This window comes from Dermacentor variabilis, unplaced genomic scaffold, assembly GCF_050947875.1.
Source record: "Dermacentor variabilis isolate Ectoservices unplaced genomic scaffold, ASM5094787v1 scaffold_383, whole genome shotgun sequence".
In the NCBI taxonomy this organism is placed as follows: domain Eukaryota; kingdom Metazoa; phylum Arthropoda; class Arachnida; order Ixodida; family Ixodidae; genus Dermacentor; species Dermacentor variabilis.
In genome coordinates this window covers 1-15,750 of record NW_027460570.1, presented here as the reverse complement: position 1 = coordinate 15,750, position 15,750 = coordinate 1, and the positions used below count along the sequence as shown (strand labels likewise).

General features: G+C 44.6%; 1 long non-coding RNA gene across 1 annotated transcript; it reads left to right on the top strand.

The window, feature by feature from the left end:
• Positions 1–838: 838 nt before the first annotated feature.
• LOC142569041 (uncharacterized) lies at positions 839–6,637 on the top strand. The gene is made up of 3 exons (XR_012825624.1): positions 839–930; positions 3,609–3,753; positions 6,528–6,637. It is a non-coding gene; the product is annotated as an uncharacterized LOC142569041 (long non-coding RNA).
• Positions 6,638–15,750: the final 9,113 nt, after the last annotated feature.

The window sequence follows — 15,750 nt, the reverse complement described above, 5'->3', positions numbered from 1 at the left end:
GCAAAAAGTTCCATGGAAAATGCCCTAAAACGTATTCATGTTACCAACAGCTCTATCTGTGGTTTATTTACTTTCACCTATGAAGCACGCTAGCGCGGGTGGTTCTTTGATATAAATGGGCACAAAAATTCAAGCAAAGAAAGTAACTGTTTGTGTACATAATTTTTCATTGAGAAATGGTATAGGTATTTCTAGAAGTAGTACGTCGATGTGTCGTCTTCACAGCTAACAGCCGCGCGAGATAGCACCCGATTCTTTGGTCGACGCATGACCAGATTTTTAGCTTGTATGGAAATTCTTCTGTTTATAGAGTGTCGTCAGATGACGTGTATTAGTGTCCTGTGTGTTTTCGTGTACTTGTAAAGGGTTCCGATCTTGCAGAGGAGCCGAAATTACATAAGCAATGTTTCTTTTTGATCGAAAAATCTTTCTCTTTTCTGTATTGTCTCTCCAGAAAATCGGTGGTTTGTTGTAATTTTGAGCGCATCGTCCTTTGGGAGCAGTGCTTTGTTGCGCCGCATAAACAAATTAGGTTTTGGAACGCTTTTCATGTCCTACGGAATTTTTTGATAGTACAATTCACATTTCACGTTATACAGCTGTACGTTTGTGTAAACCTTTTCATAGCAGATTCATGTTTGCTACAGTTCGATTTACGCGTTATTTAACCGCCTGTGATGTTACAATCAGATATTTGCACAACCAGTTGCAGCTTCATGTAACTGGTTGTATGAGACTTTTTTCAAAATGTGACGTGACTTTTTATATCACAAGTTTGCAGTTTCAGCAGGGATTGCAATAAATTAAGCATTTATTATTTTTTAGGAATGGCAAGATTTTGTGAACCAGAGGCACCTCCACATATGCACCTGCGGTACTTCTGCAGCCTCAACAGCACGGAAAAGTACCTGATGTGCATGCTGTGACAAGGTGTGTGCAAAGCAGTTGCTGCCACTTACACGAGCTGCAGATTTTGTTGGTATCATCCATGTTTGGAAACTCTCCTGAATTTTGTGTGGGTTTACAAATGTGGGCTCATTTTACAATTTTATGAATGTCACTTTAGAAAGACAATGAAGTTGTGTTGGTTAAGATGTTTTGAAGCTGTTGAGAGATTGATGGCATGACATTGTCAAAATGCATGTAAAAAAATAATTGTAATGGTACTTGTACAGCTTTATTATTAACGATGCAATATCTCTAACGAGAACATCAGAGGGGCACTTGCTTTTGGGAAGTTTGGTCAGATAAATTCCTGAAGCAGCGTAAAGCTCTGTAATCTAAAAAAAACAATGTTGTCAGTTACTGGTTTCAAGTTCGCTGCTGCTTTTTGTGCTGCACGACAAGTTAAATAATGGTTGATAATGTGTGTGTGTCATAATAGTTCTGCGCAAACACACGAGGTGGAGAGATGTAATTAATAAAGGGAAAATCAGACATCCACCCGCTCGTACCATTTGCTACAAAGGAAACCCGTATGTGTTCCTCAAAAGGAAAGCCGCACAGTTGAAGAAAAATTCGTCCTGGTCCGGGACTCGAACCCGGGACTACCGCCTTTCCGAGGCAGCCACTCTACCATCTGAGATAACCAGGTGGCTAGCACATGGCAGGGCGAAGTCAAATTAGTTGACAACACGAAGCAAAGGCAAGGGTTTGACGTAATATTTTTTTCTCCTTTATTCATTACTTCTCTACACCTTGCGCGTTTCCGCAGAACTATTACGTCAGACCCTTGCCTTTGCTTCATGTTGTCGACAAATTCGACTTCGCCGGGCCATCTCCTAGCCGCCTGGTTATGTTAGATGGTAAAGCGGCTGTGCCGGAAAAGCGGTGGTCCCGGGTTTGAGTCCCTGACCTGGATGGTTTCTTTTTTTCAAATGTGAGGCTTTCCTTTCAAGGAATCCGTACGGGTTTCTTTTGTAGCAATTGCTACGAGCGGGTAGATGTGCGATTTTCCCTTTATTAATAATGTGTGTGTGTATGCAACAATGGGGGTGCTGAGAGCAAGCTTTAAAATAATGTGTGCTATGTCCCCAACAAAGAATTTAGTGTCTGCAGCATTTTTACAAAATATTATGTTCACAGGTTGGCAGGTATGACATAATGTACAACACTTTTGCTGTAGATGCATTTTCATATGTCCATTTTCTGTCTACTTGAATCGTATATTTAGAATTTGGCCCACCTTCAGTTTGATCAAGTTACATAGGTAGCCCGCTCTGAGTTAAATATAATTAGGGGCTATTGTAGATATGCATGATATACCTACTCACTGTATTGTGACAGATATTTTTAGGGAGTGTGTTGTGAGGCATGCATATCCTTTTACCTGTATGTCTTGCTGCAGGTTGCCCGACAAAAGCATAAATGCTTTGCCCACCTTTATTATTATGCTTTCATGTAGACTTCTAATATCTGTGCCCACATAGACTCCATGTTCTTAATTACATTTTTCTAAGTATTCACTGTTGTGCATTACATTATTGTGTTACATTACTGTGCATTACATGTTTTTCTTCGTTTAATTTTGGAGGGGGGTATTCATTTCTATAATAGTACAGAGAATAGGACTTCAAAACAAAAAGCCACGAAAGGTGGCTTAAAAGTGTATGAAGCTTGGAATTCTACATTCCATCCCTTAAAGCGCTACCAGTAGTAAAACATTCCTAATTGTCTTTTTTATAAGCTAGCTGCCAGATACGTAGTCCTATTATGAGAGTATGTTATTTTCTCTTCTTTGGTCTGACTTGTTTTGTTGAATGTTCTCCTTGTTAGTTCAGAATTTGTTTTCTTGCCACCTCATGCAATACTCCAACTGGAGCCTATGAGCTATGTGTATAATAAAGAAGTAAATTCCTAAAGCATGCAACAAACCATGCAGCATAGCATTTAAATGTTGCCACTTTATAATGCTTCTCGAGTGCAGCGCATCATGCAGCTTGAGGCTGATCTCTTCAGATGTAAAAAAAAATTGCAGGTTATGAAAATGTGGTCCTACAAACTGCTGGTTAAACATGTCAGTCAGCCTGTTGCAGTGGTCACAAGTGAGAATGTAACCAAAAAGCTGGGCGTGCTCGGCCATTTTGCATATGGCACAGGATAAAGCTTCACCTCTGCTATTGCTTCTTATAATAATGGCCTCCGAGTATACATGCCGATTATGCTTCTGGGGACACTTATTAGTTAACCTTATCAGGTAATACCATTAGCCTTATGGGTGCTATAATGTTGCAGTGCCTGCAGGATGGCCAGCATTACAATACACATTAAAATTATTGTACAAGTCATGCAATGGTATCGGGATTAGCCCACCAAGTGACAACCTTTAATTACACTATACTTGGGATCAGCCCAGCTCACTCAGTCAGGAAGACATCCATGCATAAAGGGAGGGGTATGGCAAATAGAGGGCGTTCGATTAATCTTTCTCACATAGATAGCTCATACATATAATCTTTCTTAAATTGGATGCTTTGTTGCTCAAAGTGAAGTTACTTATGGGCATAATGTCAGCATTTCGATCCTATTTATGCTCAACGAAAGTTGCTTTGTTCAGTGTCACTTTTTATATTGTTTCGCTTCTGATTCTATGCTCACTTGTTTTATAGCTGCTATAGGTATTGCTGGACCTGGAGAAGAAGTGTAAACAGACCATGCTATGTTGCTGATCTGCGCTGATCTCCACATCCAAGTTGGTCCCGCGACAGTTGGGCACCATTGTGCCTTGCTTCATTGACAAGGTGATATAATATGGTGAGCTTGTACTTCAATATCGGTATTGAAAATTATGTTAAGGAAAAAAGACAAGGATTGGTCTTTATGATAGATACGCTCATGTTCTTTCTTTAAGGTGTTCTTTTGACACTGTTCTGCATGGACATATTTTTAGATAATTATAACTCCTTTATTGCAAAGTGCCATGGCGCTGGTTTATGCGTTAAACTAACACTCTTTCACCAAAAAAAGCCTTATTTAGCACACAATTCACAAGGAAAGAAAGGAGGCAACATGACAGACTGCTACTAACAGTTCAGTATTATTGCTCGCACAGTGATATTGTGCAAAAGGTGAAAGGGGGAGAATAGATCTGAATACATGCTGTTCGCACAGAAACGAAAAGGATGCATCACATGGTGAGCGTGACACTTGTTTTACAATGATAAGAAGCAGTCTCACTGTCCAGTAATTCTCTGCTTGGGGAGCTAGTGCTAGGTTCCTCGTCATACATATAAGAAAAGCCTCGGATATCTCTCCAGCGCTTTTGTCTTTGTATTTTGTCACGATCAAGCAGCTTTCAAACACAGGTGCATGTGCGCCGAGAGCAGTGCACTACCACTGCTAACTGACCCACGCATCAAGTTTGCTTGGTCACGCTGCCAGTCATTTATACATTGGCCGGTTTATCCGATGTAGCCTCTATTGCATGAAATGGTATGTGATAGACACTGCACCTGTGTACTGTACGTGCTTTGTTACATGATTTTTTTGAGAGATAGTGATGCAGGCTTTTTCATTATTTACATGCCTACACAACAAACCAAGCATTATCTGTGCTTAGAAAGAATTGTAGGAAAATCCAGCATGAGGCAACTGTTCTCGGCACGAAACAAACTTGATTCGTTGGTTTTCGTTCATTGGTGCGATCACACTAAGGCAGACAAGCTTGTAGGCTGTGCTTCTGCAATTTGTACAGCACACTGACAGCACTGATGTGGGCCTCATCTGTGGGCTGACTGATGGCACCTTCTACGGCGCAGACCACTTGTGTTGGGCGTGGCACCAATGTTGACGTTTGTTCCCTTGTGCAAAACAGCAGTCCTAGGTTTTGAGTAGTTGTAGGAAGACAAGGCAAACATAACTTCCATGGCTTGAGCGGGCTCATTTCTCTTGGGGCATCTAGCTTTTTTTCTTTCAACTGTGCAGAGGTGCTTCCCTAGAGTCGGCGTGAAAATGGCATAGAGTTGTGCATTCGGGAACTCCTGAACAATGATCTGCTGTAGTTAGGGCTTTGCGAAAATGCACTGTCTACCAATTGGTAGAAGGTGCATTATTCAGCCACTGATTTCCTGTTGGCATGCTTGCACTCGTGCTGTCAGTAATTTCTTGCCTTGCCAAATTATCTTGAGGCCCCACGCTGATGATGCTACTGATGTCTTCATGTGCAGACTTTTCAGGATGAGGTTTTTTGCTTTGCAAATGTTGTTGAAAGGTAGATGGTGCTTACAGGTAGCTATTCTAGATATTAGTGAAATGAATTGGCCCATCTTGCTTCGTCAAACATCGTCACGCCGACATCAGTTGCACAAACAAAAACCTGGCCTACTCGCAGCGTCGTGCACGAAGAAACAAACAAATCAGCTGCTGGATTATCTTGACATGGCATACTAAGCTGAGACCGGAACTGCTGTAGCTACAAACCAGGCAGAAACGATGGATGATGAGCACGGATTTGCAGTAGCGCCACTTCGTGGGGCAGCAAGGATGGCGTTCAGCAAGTAGAACCATGCAACGGTCAGAGTCGGTGCATAGTGCTCTCGATCAAGTTGGCTCAAGGAGTGTCCGAAAAATCAGATGAGAGGTTGCAAGGCGTCCGAACTTTCGGAAGTTGTTATACATTATGGTCCATGGGGAGAATGGCGGTGCCGTGAAGCAGACCGAGTAATCATGGCCGAATTTTCGGAGTCCGGAAAGTCAGTCGGTGACTGTACCTATACCTATGTGTCTATGTATACCTAGGTGCAACAGTATTTGCTATGATCTGTGCAAGAATTGCTGTTGCCCGTAGATGCCCAACATGTCGGGTGTCAAATTGTAAAATACCTTGCAAAAGTGATCTACAGAAAAATACCGCTTCTGCTATATTTCGCTTTTGCAAGAAATTTTGCGGCTGCTGGCACCTACCTTAAAAGGCTTTATATGGTCTTCGCATGGCCAGGGCCTTCTACTTTTGTGAGTTTGCTTATCTCGAAATTTACCCCGGTTTTTATAACTTCAAGTTGGCGGGATCCCTAGTCTCCTTTAACGTGTACCCAATAGACCTTACATAGGGGTTTTGGCATTTCCCTGCCATCTAAATGCAGCCATTGTGGCTGGGATTCAATCCCATGCCCTCTGCCTGAGCAGCGCAATGTCAAAGCCAGTACACTACGGTATTTTGCTGGCAGAAGGGTTTAGTTTCTGAATAATTTATTATCTCAACCTGTCGGTGTTGTTTTTAAAGGTATTTCATGTTTGTATTCTGTTGCTTCTATACTAGTAATTATTGTAAATCAAACGATGTGTCCATCTTTTTCCTATAACACTTGCTTCAATCGCCTGCTAATTATGACAGCTTATTCTCCCACAGTAATCCATGTTCCCTTGAAACATAGGCATTGCATGAAACCACATATTTTTCAATAAGATTTATTCATTATCTCCTATGACCGGTATGCTGAACCTTTCTTATCTCTGGGAACATAGGCAAATTTGCCTATGAGCCAACCTGTTGTATGAGTCAAGATAAATTATTGGCTTTACTTTTTCAGGTGCCCTGCTCGCTCTCACCCAAGCAACCCACTCCAGCGGTCTTCTCTCGGCAGACTGGATGCATCGAAATACCGTTAGAAGGTCCAATAAACAGTGCTTGGGACATTTATGACATGCTTTTACTTAAGCCGGAGGACTTCAGGCTTAATGAAAGCTCAAGTGGGTGTACAGAAATACCTACGTAAAGTATACGTCTTTTTCACTTACAAGTACATGCCAATACTTTGCCTGACATTTTTCACCCCAAAATTACGCTTTACTGTGGATTTGTGAACAAACCATTATAGCAAAAAGCACTGCATTAAGACGAGTACAAGTAATCGAACATATACTAAACTTGCAAGAATTACATGTGCATGCTTGTAGTAAATATGAAAATGAGGTACAGTCTTCTTCAGGGTGCATTTTCTTGTAGGTCATACATAGAGAACGTACTCGTGGGTCATACAAAACTTGTTCATGATGTATCACATCAGTGTTGGTAGTGCTAATCAATTTATGCCGAAAATTGTGTTCATCTTCGTGTCAAGCAATCTACCAGGCAAACCTACATGTGAAAGTGGCATTCTTGTTGCAAACATAATGCAGATCTACTTCTCTTCAATGCTGATTGCAAATACACAAGTGTACATAATAGGTTTAAAGAGTAAATTATATTAAGCAACATTAATCCATTCTGAAAAGACCTGGTATGAATGTAGCCAAATATAGGTCTGAACAGGGGCAAACAGGTCTGGGTTAGATAGGACGGAATTAAACGGGTCAGGATTAAACAGGATTTAAACGGGTCAGGATTAAACAGGATTTAAACGGGTCAGGTTTATACAGGATTTAAACGGGTCAGGTTTAAACAGGAATAAACAGGATTTAAACAGGTCAGGATTGAACAGGATCAAACGAGGTCCCGTTCCATAACACTATTTGATGGAACCCGTTTGAAAACAAATAGGATTTTCTAGTAGGGATGCATCTTTTGGTAGACGCGGACGCAGTTTTCTGCAAAACCACACGATATGCATGCAAATGGTGCTTTTGGCAGAACGCGCACGTGGATTTCTACCAAACGATGTGAAAAGCATGCCGATGCTGCTCTTTTTAGCACCCGCACATGGATTTGTGCCAAAACGCGTTTTAAGCATGCACATGCATCTTTTGGTAGACGCGGACGCAGTTTTCTGCAAAACCACACGATATGCATGCAAATGGTGCTTTTGGCAGAACGCGCACGTGGATTTCTACCAAACGACGTGAAAAGCATGCCGATGCTGCTTTTTTTAGCACCCGCACATGGATTTGTGGCAAAACGCGTTTTTAGCATGCACATGCATCTTTTGGTAGACGCGGACGCAGTTTTCTGCAAAACCACACGATATGCATGCAAATGGTGCTTTTGGCAGAACGCGCACGTGGATTTCTACCAAACGACGTGAAAAGCATGCCGATGCTGCTCTTTTTAGCACCCGCACATGGATTTGTGCCAAAACGTGTTTTAAGCATGCACATGCATCTTTTGGTAGACGCGGACGCAGTTTTCTGCAAAACCACACGATATGCATGCAAATGGTGCTTTTGGCAGAACGCGCACGTGGATTTCTACCAAACGACGTGAAAAGCATGCCGATGCTGCTCTTTTTAGCACCCGCAAATGGATTTGTGCCAAAACGCGTTTTAAGCATGTACATGCATCTTTTGGTAGACGCGGACGCAATTTTCTGCAAAACCACACGATATGCATGCAAATGGTGCTTTTGGCAGAACGCGCACGTGGATTTCTACCAAACGACGTGAAAAGCATGCCGATGCTGCTCTATTTAGCACCCGCACATGGATTTGTGCCAAAACGCGTTTTAAGCATGCGCATGGATCTTTTGGTAGACGCGGACGCAGTTTTCTGCAAAACCACACGATATGCATGCAAATGGTGCTTTTGGCAGAACGCGCACGTGAATTTCTACCAAACGACGTGAAAAGCATGCCGATGCTGCTCTTTTTAGCACCCGCACATTGATTTGTGCCAAAACGCGTTTTAAGCATGCACATGCATATTTTGGTAGACGCGGACGCAGTTTTCTGCAAACCCACACGATATTCATGCAAATGGTGCTTTTGGCAGAACGCGCACGTGGATTTCTACCAAACGACGTGAAAAGCATGCCGATGCTCCTCTTTTTAGCACCCGCACATGGATTTGTGCCAAAACGCGTTTTAAGCATGCACATGCATCTTTTGGTAGACGCGGACGCAGTTTTCTGCAAAACCGCACGATATGCATGCAAATGGTGCTTTTGGCAGAACGCGCACGTGGATTTCTACCAAACGACGTGAAAAGCATGCCGATGCTGCTCTTTTTAGCACCCGCACATGGATTTGTGCCAAAACGCGTTTTAAGCATGCACATGCATCTTTTGGTAGACGCGGACGCAGTTTTCTGCAAAACCACACGATATGCATGCAAATGGTGCTTTTGGCAGAACGCGCACCTGGATTTCTACCAAACGACGTGAAAAGCATGCCGATGCTGCTCTTTTTAGCACCCGCACATGGATTTGTGCCATAACGCGTTTTAAGCATGCACATGCATCTTTTGGTAGACGCGGACGCAGTTTTCTGCAAAACTACACGATATGCATTCAAAGGGTGCTTTTGGCAGAAAGCGCACGTGGATTTCTACCAAACGACCTGAAAAGCATGCCGATGCTGCTCTTTTTAGCACCCGCACATGGATTTGTGCCAAAACGCGTTTTAAGCATGCACATGCATCTTTTGGTAGACGCGGACGCAGTTTTCTGCAAAACCACACGATATGCATGCAAATGGTGCTTTTGGCAGAACGCGCACGTGGATTTCTACCAAACGACGTGAAATGCATGCCGATGCTGCTCTTTTTAGCACCCGCACATGGATTTGTGCCAAAACGCGTTTTAAGCATGCACATGCATCTTTTGGTAGACGCGGACGCAGTTTTCTGCAAAACCGCACGATATGCATGCAAATGGTGCTTTTGGTAGAACGCGCACGTGGATTTCTACCAAACGACGTGAAAAGCATGCCGATGCTGCTCTTTTTAGCACCCGCAAATGGATTTGTGCCAAAACGCGTTTTAAGCATGTACATGCATCTTTTGGTAGACGCGGACGCAATTTTCTGCAAAACCACACGATATGCATGCAAATGGTGCTTTTGGCAGAACGCGCACGTGGATTTCTACCAAACGACGTGAAAAGCATGCCGATGCTGCTCTATTTAGCACCCGCACATGGATTTGTGCCAAAACGCGTTTTAAGCATGCACATGGATCTTTTGGTAGACGCGGACGCAGTTTTCTGCAAAACCACACGATATGCATGCAAATGGTGCTTTTGGCAGAACGCGCACGTGAATTTCTACCAAACGACGTGAAAAGCATGCCGATGCTGCTCTTTTTAGCACCCGCACATTGATTTGTGCCAAAACGCGTTTTAAGCATGCACATGCATATTTTGGTAGACGCGGACGCAGTTTTCTGCAAAACCACACGATATGCATGCAAATGGTGCTTTTGGCAGAACGCGCACGTGGATTTCTACCAAACGACGTGAAAAGCATGCCGATGCTGCTCTTTTTAGCACCCGCACATGGATTTGTGCCATAACGCGTTTTAAGCATGCACATGCATCTTTTGGTAGACGCGGACGCAGTTTTCTGCAAAACTACACGATATGCATTCAAAGGGTGCTTTTGGCAGAAAGCGCACGTGGATTTCTACCAAACGACCTGAAAAGCATGCCGATGCTGCTCTTTTTAGCACCCGCACATGGATTTGTGCCAAAACGCGTTTTAAGCATGCACATGCATCTTTTGGTAGACGCGGACGCAGTTTTCTGCAAAACCACACGATATGCATGCAAATGGTGCTTTTGGCAGAACGCGCACGTGGATTTCTACCAAACGACGTGAAAAGCATGCCGATGCTGCTCTTTTTAGCACCCGCACATGGATTTGTGCCAAAACGCGTTTTAAGCATGCACATGCATCTTTTGGTAGACGCGGACGCAGTTTTCTACAAAACCGCACGATATGCATGCAAATGGTGCTTTTGGTAGAACGCGCACGTGGATTTCTACCGAACGACGTGAAAAGCATGCCGATGCTGCTCTTTTTAGCACCCGCACATGGATTTGTGCCAAAACGCGTTTTAAGCATGCACATGCATATTTTGGTAGACGCGGACGCAGTTTTCTGCAAAACTACACGATATGCATTCAAAGGGTGCTTTTGGCAGAACGCGCACGTGGATTTCTACCAAACGACGTGAAAAGCATGCCGATGCTGCTCTTTTTAGCACCCGCACATGGATTTGTGCCAAAACGCGTTTTAAGCATGCACATGCATCTTTTGGTAGACGCGGACGCAGTTTTCTGCAAAACCACACGATATGCATGCAAATGGTGCTTTTGGCAGAACGCGCACGTGGATTTCTACCAAACGACGTGAAAAGCATGCCGATGCTGCTCTTTTTAGCACCCGCACATGGATTTGTGCCAAAACGCGTTTTAAGCATGCACATGCATCTTTTGGTAGACGCGGACGCAGTTTTCTGCAAAACTACACGATATGCATGCAAATGGTGCTTTTGGCAGAACGCGCACGTGGATTTCTGCCAAACGACGTGAAAAGCATGCCGATGCTGCTCTTTTTAGCACCCGCACATGGATTTGTGCCAAAACGCGTTTTAAGCATGCACATGCATCTTTTGGTAGACGCGGGCGCAGTTTTCTGCAAAACCACACGATATGCATGCAAATGGTGCTTTTGGGAGAACGCGCACGTGGATTTCTACCAAACGACGCGAAAAGCATGGCGATGCTGCTCTTTTTAGCACCCGCACATGGATTTGTGCCAAAACGCGTTTTAAGCATGCACATGCATCTTTTGGTAGACGCGGACGCAGTTTTCTGCAAAACCACACGATATGCATGCAAATGGTGCTTTTGGCAGAACGCGCACGTGGATTTCTACCAAACGACGTGAAAAGCATGCCGACGCTGCTCTTTTTAGCACCCGCACATGGATTTGTGCCAAAACGCGTTTTAAGCATGCACATGGATCTTTTGGTAGACGCGGACGCAGTTTTCTGCAAAACTACACGATATACATTCAAAGGGTGCTTTTGGCAGAACGCGCACGCGGATTTCTACCAAACGACGTGAAAAGCATGCTGATGCTGCTCTTTTTAGCACCCGCACATGGATTTGTGCCAAAACGCGTTTTAAGCATGCACATGCTTCTTTTGGTAGACGCGGACGCAGTTTTCTGCAAAACCGCACGATATGCATGCAAATGGTGGTTTTGGCAGAACGCGCACGTGGATTTCTACCAAACGACGTGAAAAGCATGCCGATGCTGCTCTTTTTAGCACCCGCACATGGATTTGTGCCAAAACGCGTTATAAGCATGCACATGCATCTTTTGGTAGACGCGGACGCAGTTTTCTGCAAAACCACACGATATGCATGCAAATGGTACTTTTGGCAGAACGCGCACGTGAATTTCTACCAAACGACGTGAAAAGCATCCCGATGCTGCTCTTTTTAGCACCCGCACATGGATTTGTGCCAAAACGCGTTTTAAGCATGCACATGCATCTTTTGTTAGACGCGGACGCAGTTTTCTGCAAAACCACACGATATGCATGCAAATGGTGCTTTTGGCAGAACGCGCTCGTGGATTTCTACCAAACGACGTGAAAAGCATGCCGATGCTGCTCTTTTTAGCACCCGCACATGGATTTGTGCCAAAACGCGTTTTAAGTATGCACATGCAACTTTTGGTAGACGCGGACGCAGTTTTCTGCAAAACCACACGATATGCATGCAAATGGTGCTTTTGGCAGAACGCGCACGTGGATTTCTACCAAACGACGTGAAAAGCATGCCGATGCTGCTCTTTCTAACACCCGCACATGGATTTTTGCCAAAACGCGTTTTAAGAATGCACATGCATCTTTTGGTAGACGCGGACGCAGTTTTCTGCAAAACCACACGATATGCATGCAAATGGTACTTTTGGCAGAACGCGCACGTGGATTTCTACCAAACGACGTGAAAAGCATGCCGATGCTGCTCTTTCTAGCACCCGCACATGGATTTGTGCCAAAACGCGTTTTAAGCATGCACATGCATCTTTTGGTAGACGCGGACGCAGTTTTCTGCAAAACCGCACGATATGCATGCAAATGGTGCTTTTGGCAGAACGCGCACGTGGATTTCTACCAAACGACGTGAAAAGCATGCCGATGCTGCTCTTTTTAGCACCCGCACATGGATTTGTGCCAAAACGCGTTATAAGCATGCACATGCATCTTTTGGTAGACGCGGACGCAGTTTTCTGCAAAACCACACGATATGCATGCAAATGGTACTTTTGGCAGAACGCGCACGTGAATTTCTACCAAACGACGTGAAAAGCATGCCGATGCTGCTCTTTTTAGCACCCGCACATGGATTTGTGCCAAAACGCGTTTTAAGCATGCACATGCATCTTTTGGTAGACGCGGACGCAGTTTTCTGCAAAACCACACGATATGCATACAATTGGTGCTTTTGGCAGAACGCGCACGTGGATTTCTACCAAACGACGTGAAAAGCATGCCGATGCTGCTCTTTTTAGTACCCGCACATGGATTTGTGCCAAAACGCGTTTTAAGTATGCACATGCATCTTTTGGTAGACGCGGACGCAGTTTTCTGCAAAACCACACGATATGCATGCAAATGGTGCTTTTGGCAGAACGCGCACGTGGATTTCTACCAAACGACGTGAAAAGCATGCCGATGCTGCTATTTTTAGCACCCGCACAAGGATTTGTGCCAAAACGCGTTTTAAGCATGCACATGCATCTTTTGGTAGACGCGGACGCAGTTTTCTGCAAAACCACACGATATGCATGCAAATGGTGCTTTTGGCAGAACGCGCTCGTGGATTTCTACCAAACGACGTGAAAAGCATGCCGATGCTGCTCTTTTTAGCACCCGCACATGGATTTGTGCCAAAACGCGTTTTAAGTATGCACATGCATCTTTTGGTAGACGCGGACGCAGTTTTCTGCAAAACCACACGATATGCATGCAATGGTGCTTTTGGCAGAACGCGCACGTGGATTTCTACCAAACGACGTGAAAAGCATGCCGATGCTGCTCTTTCTAACACCCGCACATGGATTTGTGCCAAAACGCATTTTAAGAATGCACATGCATCTTTTGGTAGACGCGGACGCAGTTTTCTGCAAAACCACACGATATGCATGCAAATGGTACTTTTGGCAGAACGCGCACGTGGATTTCTACCAAACGACGTGAAAAGCATGCCGATGCTGCTCTTTCTAGCACCCGCACATGGATTTGTGCCAAAACGCGTTTTAAGCATGCACATGCATCTTTTGGTAGACGCGGACGCAGTTTTCTGCAAAACCGCACGATATGCATGCAAATGGTGCTTTTGGCAGAACGCGCACGTGGATTTCTACCAAACGACGTGAAAAGCATGCCGATGCTGCTCTTTTTAGCACCCGCACATGGATTTGTGCCAAAACGCGTTATAAGCATGCACATGCATCTTTTGGTAGACGCGGACGCAGTTTTCTGCAAAACCACACGATATGCATGCAAATGGTACTTTTGAGAACGCGCACGTGAATTTCTACCAAACGACGTGAAAAGCATGCCGATGCTGCTCTTTTTAGCACCCGCACATGGATTTGTGCCAAAACGCGTTTTAAGCATGCACATGCATCTTTTGGTAGACGCGGACGCAGTTTTCTGCAAAACCACACGATATGCATGCAATTGGTGCTTTTGGCAGAACGCGCACGTGCATTTCTACCAAACGACGTGAAAAGCATGCCGATGCTGCTCTTTTTAGTACCCGCACATGGATTTGTGCCAAAACGCGTTTTAAGTATGCACATGCATCTTTTGGTAGACGCGGACGCAGTTTTCTGCAAAACCACACGATATGCATGCAAATGGTGCTTTTGGCAGAACGCGCACGTGGATTTCTACCAAACGACGTGAAAAGCATGCCGATGCTGCTCTTTTTAGCACCCGCACAAGGATTTGTGCCAAAACGCGTTTTAAGCATGCACATGCATCTTTTGGTAGACGCGGACGCAGTTTTCTGCAAAACCACACGATATGCATGCAAATGGTACTTTTGGCAGAACGCGCACGTGGATTTCTACCAAACGACGTGAAAAGCATGCCGATCCTGCTCTTTTTAGCACCCGCACATGGATTTGTGCCAAAACGTGTTTTAAGCATGCACATGCATCTTTTGGTAGACGCGGACGCAGTTTTCTGCAAAACCACACGATATGCATGCAAATGGTGCTTTTGGCAGAACGCGCACGTGGATTTCTACCAAACGACGTGAAAAGCATGCCGATGCTGCTCTTTTTAGCACCCGCACATGGATTTGTACCAAAACGCGTTTTAACATGCACATGCATCTTTTGGTAGACGCGGACGCAGTTTTCTGCAAAACCACACCATATGCATGCAAATGGTGCTTTTGGCAGAACGCGCACGTGGATTTCTACCAAACGACGTGAAAAGCATGCCGATGCTGCTCTTTTTAGCACCCGCACATTGATTTGTGCCAAAACGCGTTTTAAGCATGCACATGCATCTTTTGGTAGACGCGGACGCAGTTTTCTGCAAAACCACACGATATGCATGCAAATGGTGCTTTTGGCAGAACGCGCACGTGGATTTCTACCAAACGACGTGAAAAGCATGCCGATGCTGCTCTTTTTAGCACCCGCACATGGATTTGTGCCAAAACGCGTTTTAAGCATGCACATGCATCTTTTGGTAGACGCGGACGCAGTTTTCTGCAAAACCACACGATACGCATGCAAATGGTGCTTTTGGCAGAACGCGCACGTGGATTTCTACCAAACGACGTGAAAAGCATGCCGATGCTGCTCTTTTTAGCACCCGCACATGGATTTGTGCCAAAACGCGTTTTAAGCATGCACATGCATCTTTTGGTAGACGCGGACGCAGTTTTCTGCAAAACCACACGATATGCATGCAAATGGTGCTTTTGGGAGAACGCGCACGTGGATTTCTACCAAACGACGTCAAAAGCATGCCGATGCTGCTCTTTTTAGCACCCGCACATGGATTTGTGCCAAAACGCGTTTTAAGCATGCACATGCATCTTTTGGTAGACGCGGACGCAG